This window comes from Octodon degus, unplaced genomic scaffold, assembly GCF_000260255.1.
Source record: "Octodon degus isolate 3935 unplaced genomic scaffold, OctDeg1.0 scaffold00061, whole genome shotgun sequence".
Classification (NCBI taxonomy): Eukaryota; Metazoa; Chordata; class Mammalia; order Rodentia; family Octodontidae; genus Octodon; species Octodon degus.
The window spans coordinates 8,311,307-8,327,679 of NW_004524637.1; the positions used below are offsets into that span (position 1 = coordinate 8,311,307).

Consider the following 16,373-nt stretch of genomic DNA (forward strand, 5'->3'; position numbering starts at 1 on the left):
TAGAACAGACAAGAATAGAGCTTTTATAAATATTTCAGAGATATTGATTGGCTGCATGAAAGTTTTGAGAAGGAGAGGCAGAAATGGAAATTGCTTTAATTTTTGGGACATAGTCCAAATAACCAAAGCATACTGTATACCTGCAGCAGCATTCAGAATTCTGGGAAAGTTTTTCCTTCTCTTTTGACCTACTGAAGTTTTTTTTCAAAAAGTATGTATTTCACAAGTTTTCAGCATTAATTATTCCTAAGGTTTTTTTAATGGATAAACCTTTGAGTGTTTTTTTAAAGAGCATATTATATTTGTGAACAGTTGTACTATATAGGGAGTACCTTGGAAATAGTTTAATCTTTTTTTTGTTTCCTGGTTGTACCATTTATTTATTTATTTATTTGGAACCAGGGATTGAACTCAGGCTCTTGTGCTTGCCAGGGAAGCTCTTATTCCACTGAGCCATCTCCTCAGCCCAGAATTTTCTTGAGTCTCAAAATTAAGGTACTTTTGTTAATAATAATCTTATATAGCAAAACACATCTTTTAATTTTACAGCAAACATTCTTTTTTACAGCCTGCATTTTGCACTGGTACCCGTTTGCATTACATAATGATCACATGCCTCGTGTGGACTTGCTGCCTGCTCGGAACCCGCCTCAGTCCTTTTCTCATCTCTCCTCTTCCCTCCCATCTTCCTCCTTCTCTTGATTCACTTCCCCTCTGGAAAAGATCTATTTTTCTATTTCCTAGTGTCTATTTTTTTCCTTTTTATTTGCACTTTGGGTTTCTTTTCTTTCTTTCTCTTGTATTTTAGAGAAGGATCTACAGGGTATTCAGGGTCTCACTACTAGATTGGACTCATGGTGATCTGCCTGTTTACAGCCTCCCAAGAGCTGGGATTACAGGTGCATGCCACCACACCCAGTCTCAATTGCTGTTTTAGTGTGCCCCTGGGGTGTGGCTGGCAGGCAGACCCAGGGATTAAACCCCCGATCCCTGCACCTGCTTGCAGGCACTTTAATCCGCTGAGCTACTTGGCCGGCCCTTACATTTTGGGTTTCTCATGGAAGAGAAATCATGTGATGTTTAAGCTTACTTGTCTGATTTATTTCACTTAAGATTATGGTTTCAGGGTGCCTCTACTTTTCTACAAATAGCTCAAGCTTGTTCTTCATTTTGGCAGTGTAGTAATCAATTATGTATAATTAGCATATTATATTTACCTATTAATCTGTCGATAGATGTGTAGGCAACTTCCAAGGTTCAGTTATTATAAATTGTGCTGCTACAAACTGGGGATGCATATATCACTATAATGTGATGTTTTTAACTTTCAGGAAGATTCCTAGGAGGGGAATAGCTGTGTCAAGTGGCTTTCCTAATTTTAGTGTTTTGAGATATCTCTGTAAGGATTTCTGTAGAAGTTGTCCTAATTTACAGTCCCACCAACAATGTGGAAGAGCTCCCTTTCCCCTGTGTCCCCATCAGTATTTGCTATTATTTGATTTCTTGATGGTAACCATTCTTTCTAAAATAAGACAGAATTGCAGTGTCATTTTAATTTGCATTTCTCTCATCTCCAGAGATGTTGAACATTTTTTTTCATGTATGTATGTATCAATCATTTGCACTTCTTCTGAGGAGTTATTTATTCATGTTAGCTACCCTTTTTTTGTTTGCATCTTTTTATTTGGAAGGTCTAACATTTTAAAAGTCCTTTACATATTCTAGATATTAGTTCTTAGTCTCAGGAATAGCTGGCAAATATTTTTCCCATTCTGTAAGTTGCCTCTTCTCTCTGTTGACTTTTTCATTTTCTGTGCAGAAGACTTTGAATTTGAAATGATCCCCTTTATTGATTCTTAGCATTATTTTTTGTCTTATTGGGGTTCTGTTCAGAAAGTCTTTTCCCATCAATGTCTTCAGAAGTTTTATCTATTTCTTATTCCAGCAGACTGTGTTTCTGTTTAACATTTACATCTTTGATTGATTTTGATTTTAGTTCAGTACATGATAGGAGATATGGATCTAGTTCAATCTTCTGCATGTGATAGCCAGTTTTCCCAGTGCCATTTGTTAGAGGCCATCTTTCTTTGAGTGTGTGATTTTTGGTTCCCTTGTGAAAGACCCAATAGCTAACTGTGTCCAGCGCTGTGTAGCAAACACATTCTATTGAACTATGAGCTCTACCCCCTCTATTTGTTTGCCTTGCCTGGTAGATTCTTTCTGTTGGGGTCATGGAGTTGTAGTCATTCTTATCTCTCTCTAGAATGTCCTTTAGAACATTTTGGAGTGCTAGTTTGACATTCATGAATTATCTCAGGTGTTCTTTGTCATGGAAGTATCTTATTTTCCCATCATTTTTAACAAATAGTTTTGCAAGGTGCAACAGAGTGAGTTGGAGGCTGTTTTCCTTTAGGGCCTGAAATGCTTCATACAAGCTCTCCTTGACTTAAGCTTTCTGCTTAGAAGTCAGCCATGATTCTGATGGGATTTCCTTTACAGATGATTTGTTTCTTTTCTCTCACAGCTTTTAATATTTTGTTTATGTGCTGAATTTTGGGAATCTTGACTATGACATGCCTGGCTGTAGATTTTCTTGATCATGGCTAATTGGAGTTCTATATGCCTCACTAACTATACATCAAATGCTTCCTCCCTACCAGGGAAGTTTTCTGGCATGATGTCTGTGAACAGGCTTTTTACAGCCTTCCTGCTATTTTCTGCCTTTTTTTTCACTCCAGTCAATCTTATGTTATCCTCCTTTGCATCATCTAGCAGGTGCTGCACTGATTTCTTGTGGTCTCTTCCTTTGGTCTTTTTGAGACAGAGTTTGCCATGCAGCACAGGTTGGCCTTGAGCTCACTTTGTAGCCCAGGCTGGTCTCAAACTCACAACGGTTCTCCTGTCTCAGCCTCCCAAGTATGGCTCTCTTGCTGTTTCTAAGAAATCTTTCTTTTCATGATGGCTAACCAGAAGTCAGTCTTCCGTATCTGGGATTCCATTCTCACACTGGCTCATTCTGTTGCCAATACTTGCAATATAACCCATAATCTCCTAGATCTCTACTTGAATGTGTTTAATGGGTTTCATTTCTTTACTATGTTTGGGATTCATCATTTTTTAAAATTATAGAAAGTTGTTATGTAAAGAGAATGGAAAATAGTAAGAAAAAGTTAGGAATGATTCAGAACTTCACCAAATAAAACAATAGGAATTCAACAATGGTTGTTGTATTGCATAATGTTGTCTTCAAATTTGTTGTTCAGATTACCAAATATAAACTTGAAAAATTGGTCAAAAAGTTATCAGAAATTAAAAAGGACAAGAAAATAATTTAAGCATCAACCGATCCCCTCTATAGACCAGCAGAAATAAGTGGTACAATTATCCAGGCCATCATACATGCATACATACATAAATATATCTCTTTCCCCTCCCCTCTCCTGTCCTTTTCCTCACCCTAGTTTCTCCTTCCCTTTGAATGAATCTTTTCCATTTCATAGCATCTATTTTACCTTCCAGATTTTATTTACTCTTTCAGGTTCTCATACTACTAAGATGATACGATATTTGAATATGTGGGTCTGATATATTTCACTTACGAGTATGGTCTCCAGTTGCATCCATTTACCTATAAAAGCCTTAAATTTATCTTTTATATATCTGAGTAGTACTCCATTGTACAAAAGCACTACATCTTTTTTGGGAGCCACTGAAGCTAAGAAATTGATCAAATGTGTATCGGTGGGACTAGGCCTCAATGCCTAAAGCAAACAAGCTACCCCAGTCTTGAGATAAACATCCTGTCTGGTTAAGGTCAGCTACTAGTCACTAAGCAATCTTGTGTCACATGTTACTAACTTTTTAAAAGTATAAATAAAGGACCTTTATTGTGCAGTGGAGTTAGTCTTGCCTATCAGGCAGACCAGCAACCATCTAGCATAACTTTTGTCTTCTTGTCTGTCTTTTCTCATTCCTACCAGTGTTTCCCCTAGGTAGAACTGATCATAGTGAGACCAGTGCATCCCTACACGTCTTCTTAATCTATTCCTCAGCTAATGAGCATTTGGGTTGTTTCCAATATTTATCTAAAAGACATAGGGGTAAGTAGAGAGTTCATGAACACAAACCAAACTCATGGGAAATACTTAAAAAGAATCAACAACTGCAGCCTCATCTTTTTGAAAGTTTCTACATGTCAAAAGAAATCACCAACAAAGTAAAAAGAAAACTCATAAGTTGGGAAAAAATTACAGCTGATTGTCCCTCAGACAAGGGACTTCTATCTAGAACATATAAAAATTAATAAAATCAGGACCCCCAAATTCAAAGACCGAATCCAAAAATGAACACCTGGAATAACTACACACTTCTCAGATGAAGAAATACAAATATCAAATGAATACATGAAAAAAATGTCCAACATCACTGGTCATTTGAGAAATGCAAACTAAAACAACTCTGAGATTCCATCTCATCTAGAAAAAAATGGTTAGCATCAAGAAATGAACCAATAACAAATGTTAGCAGGTCTGTGGGTGGAAAGGAACCCTTCTCCACTGTTGGTGGGAGTTCAGACTGCTACAACCACAATGGAAATCAGTGTGAGTGTTTCTCAAAAAACTAGGTCTATAGGTCCCAACTGACCCAGATATTCCCCCTCTTGACGTCTCCCTGAAAGAATTACAAGCATCATACCACAGTGATACTCACACACCATGTTTGTAGCAGCACAATTTGTAACACTTAAATGTTGGAAACAGCCCAGATGACCATTAACTGATAAGTGGATCAAGAAGATGTGTCTTTTTTAATACAATGAAGTACTACTTTGCCACAAAGAATGACTAACGAGCCATTTCTAGATAAATGGAGGCATCTTGAGATCATATTCCTAAGTGACATAAATTGGACACGGATGTTCACATACTGCCTTATTTCTCTAGTATGAGAAATTGAAAGTGTAAATAAGTACCAAAATGTATAACATCTGTGGAGAGATGGGAAGAATGTGTTCAGATTGGAAGTGGAACTAGGGAGGGGAGAAGAGAAAGAAAGAAAGGGACAAGAAAAAGAGAAAGGAAGAAATGGAAACAGCTTTTGTAAATAAGGAGGGGAAGAGATGTTGAAGGGAGTGGAGGGGAATGGGAACAAAAAAAGAACAAGATATGTCATGTGATGAGTTCCTTATGATAAATGTTATCATTATGTGAATCTAAAATGTCCTTATAAAATACATGTCAGCCATTGCCAGTTAAACAGAAGACCCAACGCTATTATGGGCTACTGGACTCTTTTAGAATATTTTGCTGAGTTTACACACCTATAATATTCAATAACGGAACTTAGAAGAAATGGGGCATACAGATGAATGTCCATTTTGTATCTGTGTATTCAAAGAGGTTGGGATAGATATATAGTTGCATTCTCTTAATGAATAGAATGATTTGTTCTAATGTTTGTAAATAGGATCACAAGTCCGCATCTTGTACAGCAATTAACCACTAAGAAGAATATATGCAGTGTATTATTTGTTGAAACTGTACTTCTGATTTGATTTGAAACTGTCTCATTGCTATCTGTTTATCAATAAAACTTTGAAAAAAATAAAAATAAAATACATGTCAGCATTAGGAATATGTCCATTTTGCCAATATTGGCTCTGCCCCAGTATAGCAGGTGATCTTTCTATTTTATGATGTCTTCTTTGATCTTCTTTCATAGAGTGCTGTAGTTTTCATTGTAGATGTCTTTTACTTTCTTGGTTGATTTAGCTTCTAAAGATTTAATTTTTCTTTTTCTTTTTTTTTTCCAGTATTGAGGATTGAATTCAGGACCTTGCACTTGCCAGGCAAATGCTTATTCTGCTGAGCCATCTCCCTGGCCCCAAGATTTAATTTTTGTTGATGCTATTGTGCTTGTTTTTTTTCAGAACCTGGGATTGAACTCAGGCCCTTGCACTTGCCAGGCAAGCACTTATTCTACTGAGCCATCTCCCCGGCCCCTGTTGATGCTATTGTGAATGGTGTTTTTTCCTAAATTTTTTTCTCAATGAGGCCATTATTGGTGTACAGAAACACTATTACTTTTTGCATCCTACTATAGTGGTGAATTTTGTTATTAATTCTAGGGGTCTGTTAGTATGTTTTTTGGGGTCTTTTATATATATAGGATAATGTTATTGAAAATAATGAAAAATTGACTTCTTCATTTCCTATCTGTATAACTTTTACTTTTTCTTTCCTGAGGGTTCTGGCTCCTGCCTTGAGTACTATGTGGAGATCCTTGTCTTGTTCTTGGTTTTAGAGGTAAAGCTTTCAGGTTTCCCCATTTAGGTGATCTGTTTCTTTCCTCTAGTAGCTTTCCACATTTTGTTCTTTTACTGAATTTCTGGATCTTGATTATTTTGTATATGGGTATAGATTTCTTTTGATTATGACTAATTGGAGTTCTAAATGCCTTACTTAACTGAATGTCAGATTCTTTTTCCATACTTGGAAAATTCTCTGCTACTATTTCTGCAAATCATCTTTTTGTGACATTTGTGTTGACTTCTGTTATTTCATTGACACCTATCAGTCTTATATTGTTTTCCTTTGCATCATCATACACCTGTTGAATTATTTCCTGTTTCCTTTTTTTTTTTTTTTAGGTACAGCAGACACCTTTATAATATGGGTTTTCCTATATAAGAACATTCTTTTCCTGTTTATTAAAGCTTCCTCCAGTGGCCCTTGGTGGAGAATTACAATTTTCATCATATAGGTTCCATAAAACAATTATTTGTTCCTAGAATATTTACTGCTCTTGATGCTGGTGAGGAGAGATGTTTTTCCCCCAATACTTTCTAGTTGGTTGATAGTACAAAATGCTATTTTTAAAACTGGTGATGTTCTTCATTAAAAATTGAATAAAATGGGAAAAGATGTGTTTCCATGCAAAGACTTTGCCACATTCACTTCCCTCCCAGGGAATTCCTCCAAGGTAAATATGATGATTCATGATCCATTTCAGCATTAATTTTCAGAGCTCCTACATCCCTCTCATTACTAAGATTTTCCTTCATTAAGGATACTCTGACACTGACCAAGTTGGAAGGTAAACCTGAAAGCTTTCCCACAGATATTACACACATGAGGTTTTTTCCAAGTGTGGACAGTCTGGTGTATAATAGTCAGAACTAAAGCTGAAGCCTTTGCCACACTCTACACATCGGAAAGGTTTCTCCCCAGTGTGTCTTCTCTGATGCCGAATTAAATGGGCACTAACATGGAAGGCTTATCCACACTCCTTACACTGAAAGGGTTTTTCTCCAGTATGAATTCTCTGGTGTACAATATAGTCAGAACTACAGCTGAATATCTTTTCACATTCCATACATTTGAAAGGTTTCTCTCCAGCATGTATTCGATGATGTCTGGTTAACTTGGCATTGATACTGAAGGCTTTGCCACATTCTCTACACTGTGGATTCGGTGATGATCAAGTAGGTTTCTTTTAGAAGTAAAGCATTTCCCACATTTATTACATTGAAATGGTTTCTCTCCAGTGTGAATTCTCTGATGTTGCATTAGTTTTGCATTGACATTGAAAGCCTTTCCACACTCATCACACTTGTAGGGCTTCTCCCCAATATGGATCCTCAGATGCTGCCGAAGCTGAGAGTTACACCTGAAAGCCTTCCCACACTCATTACACCCATATGGTTTCTCACCAGTGTGGATTCTCTGGTGCTGGATTAATTTCCCTTTGACACTGAAGGCTTTTCCACATTCACTGCATCCATAGGGCTTCTCACCTGTGTGAATTCTTTGATGCTGAATGAGTTTTGCATTATTATTGAAGGCTTTTCCACACTCTTTACACTGATAGGGCTTCTCTACAGTATGGATAATCTGATGCTGCCTAAGCTGAGAGCTGCACCTAAAGCCTTTCCTACACTCACTATATACATAAGGTTTTTTTTTTTTTTTCCAGTGTGGATTCTCTGATGCTGTATTAATTTTGCATTAATATTGAAAGCTTTCCCACAGTCACTGCACTCATAAGGGTTCTCTCCAGTATGAACTCCCCAGTGCGTAATATACGCAGAACTACAGCTAAACCCCATTCCACACTCCTGACACTGATAGGGCTTCTCTCCTGTGTGGGTCCTCTGATACCTACTAAGACTTCCATTAACAATAAAGGCCTTCCCACAAACTTTACACTGATAGGGCTTCTCCCCACTGTGGATTGTCTGATGTGTGATATAATGGGAACTGTAATTGAAGCACTTTCCACATTCCACACATTTGAAGGGTTTTTCCTCACTATGAAACCTTTGATGCCAAATTAATTCTGTGATAATGTTGAAGGCTTTGCCACACTCCACACACTGATAAGGCTTCTCCCCAGTGTAGTTTTCTAGATACTGAGTAGGTTGAGGGTCAAATCTAAAGATTTCTACTAAATCTTCACATTTCACAGGTCTTTCCACAGTATTATTTCATGCTTAATAAGTTCTGTGTCAAAGCTAAAGGCTTTCATCAGTCCTATACAATCAGGGTACTGCTGTTCAGTGGAGATACTATGATGCTGAAACAAGTTTGGACTGTGACTAATGGAATACTCCTCCATGGAGCTTATTTCATCTTTTACTGCTCCCTTCATGTTGCTGCTGTTTTCCTTCTTCATCCTTCCTGCTGAGTAGACTTTCTGTAGTTGCTCTGGTATATAGGTTTCTGAAAAGTCTATTTCCAGGGGAAAGTCCCTTGGAAGTTCAAATGATGTGCTATCCTTTTCTTCACACACTTCCTTTGTCAAATTACTGTTTGTCTGCATATCAGTACCTACCTGAGGGCCTATTCCACTTCCAGTGGCCAGTGGCAATGGGCGCTCCAGCTCACCTCCTCGCCCCAGTTGTGAGATCACATCAGGTTTGAGAAATGGAGATCCCAGGAAGGCCACATTCCCATAATTCTCCAGCATCACATCCCTGTACAAGGCTCTCTGTGCAGGTGACAGTGCATCCCATTCTGTCTGGCTGAAGTACACAGTCACATCTTCAAAGGTCACCAGCTTCTGAAACAACAGGTTCCTGCTGCCCTAGGGCCAATTCCATGGGTCAGGCCCTGTGGTCAGGATGAGAGAAGCATGGCTGCCATCACCTCGTGTTCCTCTCAGAGAAGGGCCAGAGCTCTACAGCTGGCGGCTCCCTTCCTTGTTATTTTTAAGAGAACTTTCTTTTTGAGATTGCTAAGTGCAATGGTTCTTTCAAGGTATGAAAGTCTATCTTTAGTTTTGTTCAAGTGGTTTTTGCCAGCTTTCAGTGGAATTCTTAAGTTCCTCTTTGACTGTTTCACACATTCTAATTCTTTCCTGTACTGTTCATTCAATGTTTCTATGATTCTTCTATTCTCCTCTGTTTTTTAAATCTGTGTCTTCTTTAGATGTGCTGACCTATTCATTCATGATTGTTGTCATTTTGTTTTGAGGGATTATTTGTTTTCTGTTTCTTCTGTAGTCTGATGAAGTTGTTTCTTTATTTCAGTTTCTATCATTTCAGATATTTCAGATTTGTGACTTCAAAGTTCTTCAAAGTCTTTGTCTCCTGGGCTTGGTCTGAGTGGGCTGGAGGTCTAAGATTGCCTTTTTCTCCTTCATTTTGACATTTCTGAAGCTCTCACAGTTCATCAGGGATCAGGGGCCACTGTCTGTGGCTTAGCAAAGCTCCTTCTGGGGCATGGGCAGGCCTCGGCTCAGCAAGGCTACCTCGATGGTGGGGTTTGGGGCATGGCCCAGCAAGGATCCCACAGTGGTGGGCTGTGGTGGTTGGGGGTGCTCATCAGGGCCTCCAAAGCTGTCTGAGGTTCAGTGTGGTTTCTGCAACAGGGGAAGAGGACAGGCAGTGGCTCAGCAGGGTTACCATAATGCTGAGGGTTTTATTTATTTTTACACCTGATCTTAGTCAAAGGCTAAGAAGCAATGTGTGTGTGTGTGTGTGTGTGTGTGTGTGTGTGTATTTAAATCATGATTGAATTTTGGCTTTTGTCAAAGGTTTTTTCTGCATCTATTGATGATTGTCCTTGCTTTTATTTATATGCAGTATTAAATTTTGTTAATTTGTATATATTGAACCACTTTCACTGAAACAGAACAAGTAAATAAAAAATCAGCAAAGAAATACCTGAACCACAACTTTCAACAAATGAACTTACTAGCTGTCTACAGTATTCTACCTGACCAAAATAGAGTACACATTCCTCTCAGTGGCACATAAACGTCTTTAAGGTCAGTCACATAATAGTCCACATAACCTTCATAAATAAGTACAAAATAATTGAAGTCATCCCCATGTATGGATCTTTGTACAATTAAAACTAGAAACCACCAGAAAATAAATTACAGAAAATAAAAACCTGGAAACTTCTTAATACTCTCTTTTGTCTTTTGGAACCAGGAATTGAACTCAGGACCTTGGTCTTGTCCAGCAGGTGTTATATTGCTGAGCTACATCACAGTCAATAACACTCTTGAACAGTTAGTGGATCACAGAAGAGATTAAGGAAGAAATTAAATAATTATAAAAATCTAGCACCAATGACAGTACAACGCAGCAGAACCTATGTGCGAGTCAGTGCTCATATTAAAAAAAAAGAAAGCAAACTAATTATTAACCTCAAGATACTTAAAAACAACAGTCCAACCCAAAACCTAGTGTAAAAATGGAAATCATGAAGATCAAAGTGGAAATTATAAAGAATCAATGACTTGAAGATGTGTTCTTTAAGGAATAAGTCAAAAGGACACCCATAGCCAAACTTCCAAAAGAAGGAGAGAACCACTTACCTCAGTGCAATTAGAAATGAAAAGGATCACGTTACAGTAGACATTCCTGAGCTCCAGAAGAGTGTTAGTAACTACAGGGGAAAAACATTGTATTACAACAAATTGGAGAATCTTGAAGAAATGAACAGATTCCTAGACACATATGAATTCCCCAAACTGAGCCAGGAAGACACAAAAACCCTAAACAGTCCAATACTAAGCAATGAAATTCAGGCCTTAATAAAAATCCCACCACTAAGAAAATCCCAGGACCTTGTGAATTCACTGCTGAATTCTATAAGAACTTCAGGGAGGTTACAGCAGTCACTCTCCCATAACTGCTTACATAGCATTCACTCTCCCATAAATGTTGAAAGGGGGTGCTTCTGAGCTCATTCTTGCAAACCAGCATTACTCCATTTTCCAAACCAGACAAGGGTCCAATTAATAATAATAATAATAATAATAATAATAACAACAACGATAGATCACTCTCCTTAATGAACACAGGTGCAAAATGCTTAATAAGATACAGGACTGGGAAGTTCAATCCCTGATTCTACTAAAAAAAATAAGATACAGGAAAACAGAATGCAATATATCATCTAAAGGATCATCTATCATGAGCGAAAGTTTCTTTTTTAAAAACAATAAATATTTATTATGAACTATAATCATCTCCTAGTTGACACTGTTTCTTTGTTGTTGAAGAAACAGTTGTTGTTGTTTTTGTTTTTCTGCTTGTTTATTTTTCAGATGAGATCAGGTGCATTCAGGTGGTATGGCCATAGATGCTTGTTTGTTTTTCAAAGGTGACCAGAGTGGCTGCAGTGTTGCAGGCAAGACAATTACAAAGGCAGAGTTTATTGCTGTCTCAAATCCAAGCTTCAGAGAAATCTGAGCATACATCACCAGGTTTGGTTTGCACTGCTTCCTCTCCCTGTTGTTATTGTTAAAGCTGATAAGCTTTATGCAATGACTGAAACTGCTATACACATAAGTGATTTCAAATCTCGATGCAAATTTAAGTAATCACCATGACATAGTGGGAGGAAAACTTAGATAAACCTCTGCATGAATAATGTTCATTTTTATTTAGAGAAATACTATAAATGAGTGGAAATTTTTGCATGTTGTTTTGGTGATGGCAATCATGACTTTTCAGGATTTCCTTTGTTTTGGTTGCTGTAGCTACCCACCAGCATCCTAGACGGGACTGGCTTCCTATTGACTGAGCAGGCCAACTCACCTCACGTTCTGACAAGCAAGGCAATTAGCACAGCAAAGGAGCTCTGTGTTATGTGGGATAACACGGACCTTTCCTGAAATGGACTACACCATTCTCTGTGTTTGCCTAGGTTTCCTGCTGTTTCATCACTTGCAGAGTCATACAATCTGGGTAAAACAACACGCATGCTGCCAGGGAGTATTTGCACTGAGGCTGAACAGTAATTCATAGATTCTTCCCCGTGAGATAAAAAAATCTGAATTGAATTGAAGGGGGAATAATCATGGAAGAGATCACGCTTGCTGTTCAGGCTCTGAAGCTGAACAATCTTTTGTTAAGAGGTTTAGAAGAGCTGTACATTTTTCAGCTGAGTTAACTTATCAATAATGGACTTGACTCCTTGGAATGCTGGTTCTAATTCTTTGGTTGTAAGTTGAGTGTATGTATGTCATCCCGGAGCAGGTCTTCTGTACTTTGCTGTGGAAACTTGGGTGGTTTCGGAGCTGAGTGCTAATGGAAACCATGAATTGATCTGGAGCAGAGTTTAAGTTACATTTTCAATTGAACTTCTGCTTCTGAAAGTGGTGTGTGAGGCAGTGAAAGCTGGCTCGAACAATCTAGAAGATGCAGTGGTTTCACCTCATGATGATTAATTCTTCAGTTTTCATCACCAGCTAATTTGTATTATAATTATACTTGGACTTTACTAGTATTTTGTTGCAGCTTCACAGGGCTTGAGAGCATTGCAAGAGTTATTTAAAATCCACAAGGAGATGTGCTGTGTCTAGTTATCTGAGCTCTTTTTTTTCAAGTACGTGTGATTAGTACATAACGGTTACATTCCTTGTGAGGAGTCGGTACACGTGCATAGTACGTCTCAGCTTCTGGTTTCCTCCCCTATTCCTCTACTCTCTCTCCGCCTCCCATCTCTCAGTCCTTTTAAGCTCAGAAGTGTCCTTGTAAATATATCTGTGTTTCAGCCACAATTCTCTTCCTGCTATTTTTGTCACATTGAAATAATTGACTTGTTTGTGACATGAGCTCCTGTTGTCATGGAAACAAAGAGCATCACACATTTAGTTCTGTGTCAAGGAGGGAGAAAACCGCTAAAAAGCACAATCTTCAGGAAAAGTAGGAGCTGAAATGGATATTTATTAATTACCACAGTGCTAATTTGGAAGATAATCCCTACTTTCTCATGTCTTGTAATTTTTTGGAATTCATTAATGCAATATTTAGGTCATTTAAATTCAAGGTCATTTTCAATTACGATCATTTCAGAGCAGCCATTCCTAATTGTAAGTCCTAATATTTAGAAGAGGAGAGGAATATACAGAAATCTGTTGTAGTAATTGTGTTTGTAAATAGGATATCATGTCCGCATCTTGCACAACAAAGAACCACTAGGAAGAGAGTATGCAATGTGTTAATTATTGAAACTGTCCTACCAGTTTGGTTTGAAACTGTCTCATTGCTATTTGTTTCTCAATAAAATTATGGAAAAAAAAGAGAAATCTGTTGTATATCAGGCAAGAAGGAAAAAAATGCACTGCTCTTTTAAAACTTGTGGACTAGTTGGGGTATCAGTTAGCAAAGGAAATAAAAACCCACAAAACAAAAAATTCCATTACTGACCCAAACCAAAGAAAGAACTACCTTGAAATCACAGCTTTATATTCTTTCAAGTACAGGAAATATATGAAGAACAGGGCCATTTAAGTAGGGAATAACAGCTAAAGAAGATTTTCAAATGAGAATTAGCCACAGGCAGTTGGGAAGAAAATGCAGTGTGTGTGTGTGTGTGTGTGTGTGTGTGTGTGTGTACAGGGTCTTACTATGTAGCTTGGCCTCATAGTGATCCTCCTGTCTCAGCCTCCCCACCGCTGGGATTATAGGTGTGTGCTGCCATGCCTGGTCCTGGTGGCCGGCTCAGTGCGCTCATGGTGGGGATGGCACAGCATGTGGAACTGGGGATTGAACCCAGGTCCTTGGAATTCTTTTTCTTTTCTTTTTTTTTTTTTTTGGTATTCTTTTTCCTTTTTTTAGTCTGGTGGATAAAACCTAGGGCCTACAAACACTAGCCAACCACTCTACCACTACACTATGTTTCCAGCACAAATAAATACCCTTGATGTCAGTAAAACAAATAGCTAAGTATCATTAGCTATTTGTAGCTAAAGATGGGATAACCTATCAATAGAGTTATTTATAATACATTAGAATTTCCATTTAGGCTTGAACTTTGGTGGGCTGTCCAGCTCCTGTTTTATTTATTTTTATCTCTAAGTTTATCATAGATCATAGGTTTCTGGTTACTGACACTTCTTTCGTCCTCATTTGTGTGATGAAATTTGTTTAAGTGTAGTTTAGAGCATTCATTCTGATGTCTGAAAGAAATTTCTGAAGACATTCAGTCAACTGGACTTTTGATAATTGTTTTAGGCTCTTTAGTATTTGTTAGTTACATAGTACACATGATTTCAAGTTTTTACCAAATATAGATTAAAATTTCTAACCTTCCCTAACATGTGTTTGTTTGTTTTTTTCATTTTATTGACCAAGTTGCAATTTTCTGCTGCTAAGGAAATTATGTATTTTTATTTTTAGTTTTTTGGTATTAGGAGCCAAACTGAAGACCTTGTGCTTACCAGGCAGGTGCTCTGCCACTGAGCTATATCTCTATCTCTGGCCTGGCAGTTGTCTTTACTTCAGTGGTCCACTTGGGCTGGGATCCAGGGTCAGCTACAAGAAGAGATGGGCAGGTTGCCTTGGAAATGACCTGGTCGCCCAGAGTCTTTAGATTTCCTGCTCTGCCCTGACAACAGCCCCGGTGTAAAGGCACCAAGCTCGTAACAGTCTTAGCGGTGGACGTGGTGGAAGAGCTCGCTGCTACGCTTTGCGCCGTTTGCTGAGCCATTGGCCTGAATAGTGCAGGAGAGAGAAGGCGGCGCGTGCTGGGGTCAGCGTCTGGGCCTGCTCCATCCTGACACGTACGTGTAACACGCAGACGGGACACTTGCACTGGGCAGGGTGGTGAGCACTGGTTAATTTTTTAAATCAGTTTTTTGGCATCAGGTGTGACAGTGCAAGGGATTGGAAAATTCATAGCTGAAAACTGAAGCTCACTGAAAAAAAGAACAGGGGCCAGCAAAATAGCTCAGTAGACTAAAGCATCTGCTTAGGCAAGCTAAGGCAAGCACAGGGACCACGGTTCGATCCCTGGCACCACATGCCATGCCAGGCCCACCCTCGGGGTGGGCTGAGTGGGCCACAGAGTCTGGGATGGTGGTGCATACCTGTAATCCCAGTCCTGGGGAGGCTGCAAGCAGGAGGATCACCATGAATCTGATCTGCGAAGTGAGACCCTGCAACAACAAATACATCAAGAAAGAAAAAGACAAAAAGAACATTTAAAAAGTTGCATGTGGATAAAATAAATCAAAGGGTCAAGTTGTGCTGTTTGCATTGATGTTTGATTGCTTCTCTTATGGCGACACTTTGGCTCATATATTCATTTTGCAGCTTGGCTGGCGAGGCTGTTGGGATTATTGTTCCTTCTCCCAGGCACCCTCGCTCACCTTGCACCATGTCTCAGCTTGTTGTGTCCACAGCTCGCAGTTTATTTTTTGAATCCTTTTTAATATTATCTTCCTTCCTTTTTTCTTCATTCTCTAAATGTGCAAACTTTAATTTTGTGCTTCTGTGATTTTAATATATAGTAGACGATAAAGCTAAACAATAACTAAGTAATACAATACATTAGGTTTAAAAATGCATTTTTTAAAGATAATAAATTTTAAGTCAGGTGTATAATTCCTCATAATAGTATATATGGAATAGCCACCTGGGAGCTTTAGTATTTTAAATATTTTATTTATTTATTTGGTACAGCATTTCACTACGCAGCTTGGACTTGTAGTGATCCTCCTGTCTCAGCCTCCCCAGCGCTGGGGCTGCAGATGTGTACCACCACGCCTGGTTTCAGTAGCCAACATGGTGCCCCCGGCACAGCATGCAGTATTGGGAATCGAACCCAGGTCCTTGTGTTTGCCTGGCAGGCACCTAGACCACTGAGCTCTCTCCCCAGCCCCACCTTTATTATTTTCAAAGCTATTTTTGGTTCACAAAAGCCATTTCTAGCTTACACAATTAGTCCAGGCCATACTTACCTGCTAATTAAATATTGTGGGAAAATGCAGCATATTATCTTTGGATCTTTATTAATAATTTTATTAAAATTATTACCATTAGGCGTTCGCACTTAGCTCAGCGTTTGGGCGTGTGAAAAATCGACAGTGACTGATGCTGGTCTTCGTGCTCTGTGACGGTGGCGAATGCT

The 16,373-nt window shown here is 38.6% G+C and overlaps 1 pseudogene; it reads right to left on the bottom strand.

Moving 5' to 3' along the window:
* Window positions 1-7,046: 7,046 nt before the first annotated feature.
* Window positions 7,047-8,982, bottom strand: LOC101564064 (annotated as a pseudogene).
* Window positions 8,983-16,373: the final 7,391 nt, after the last annotated feature.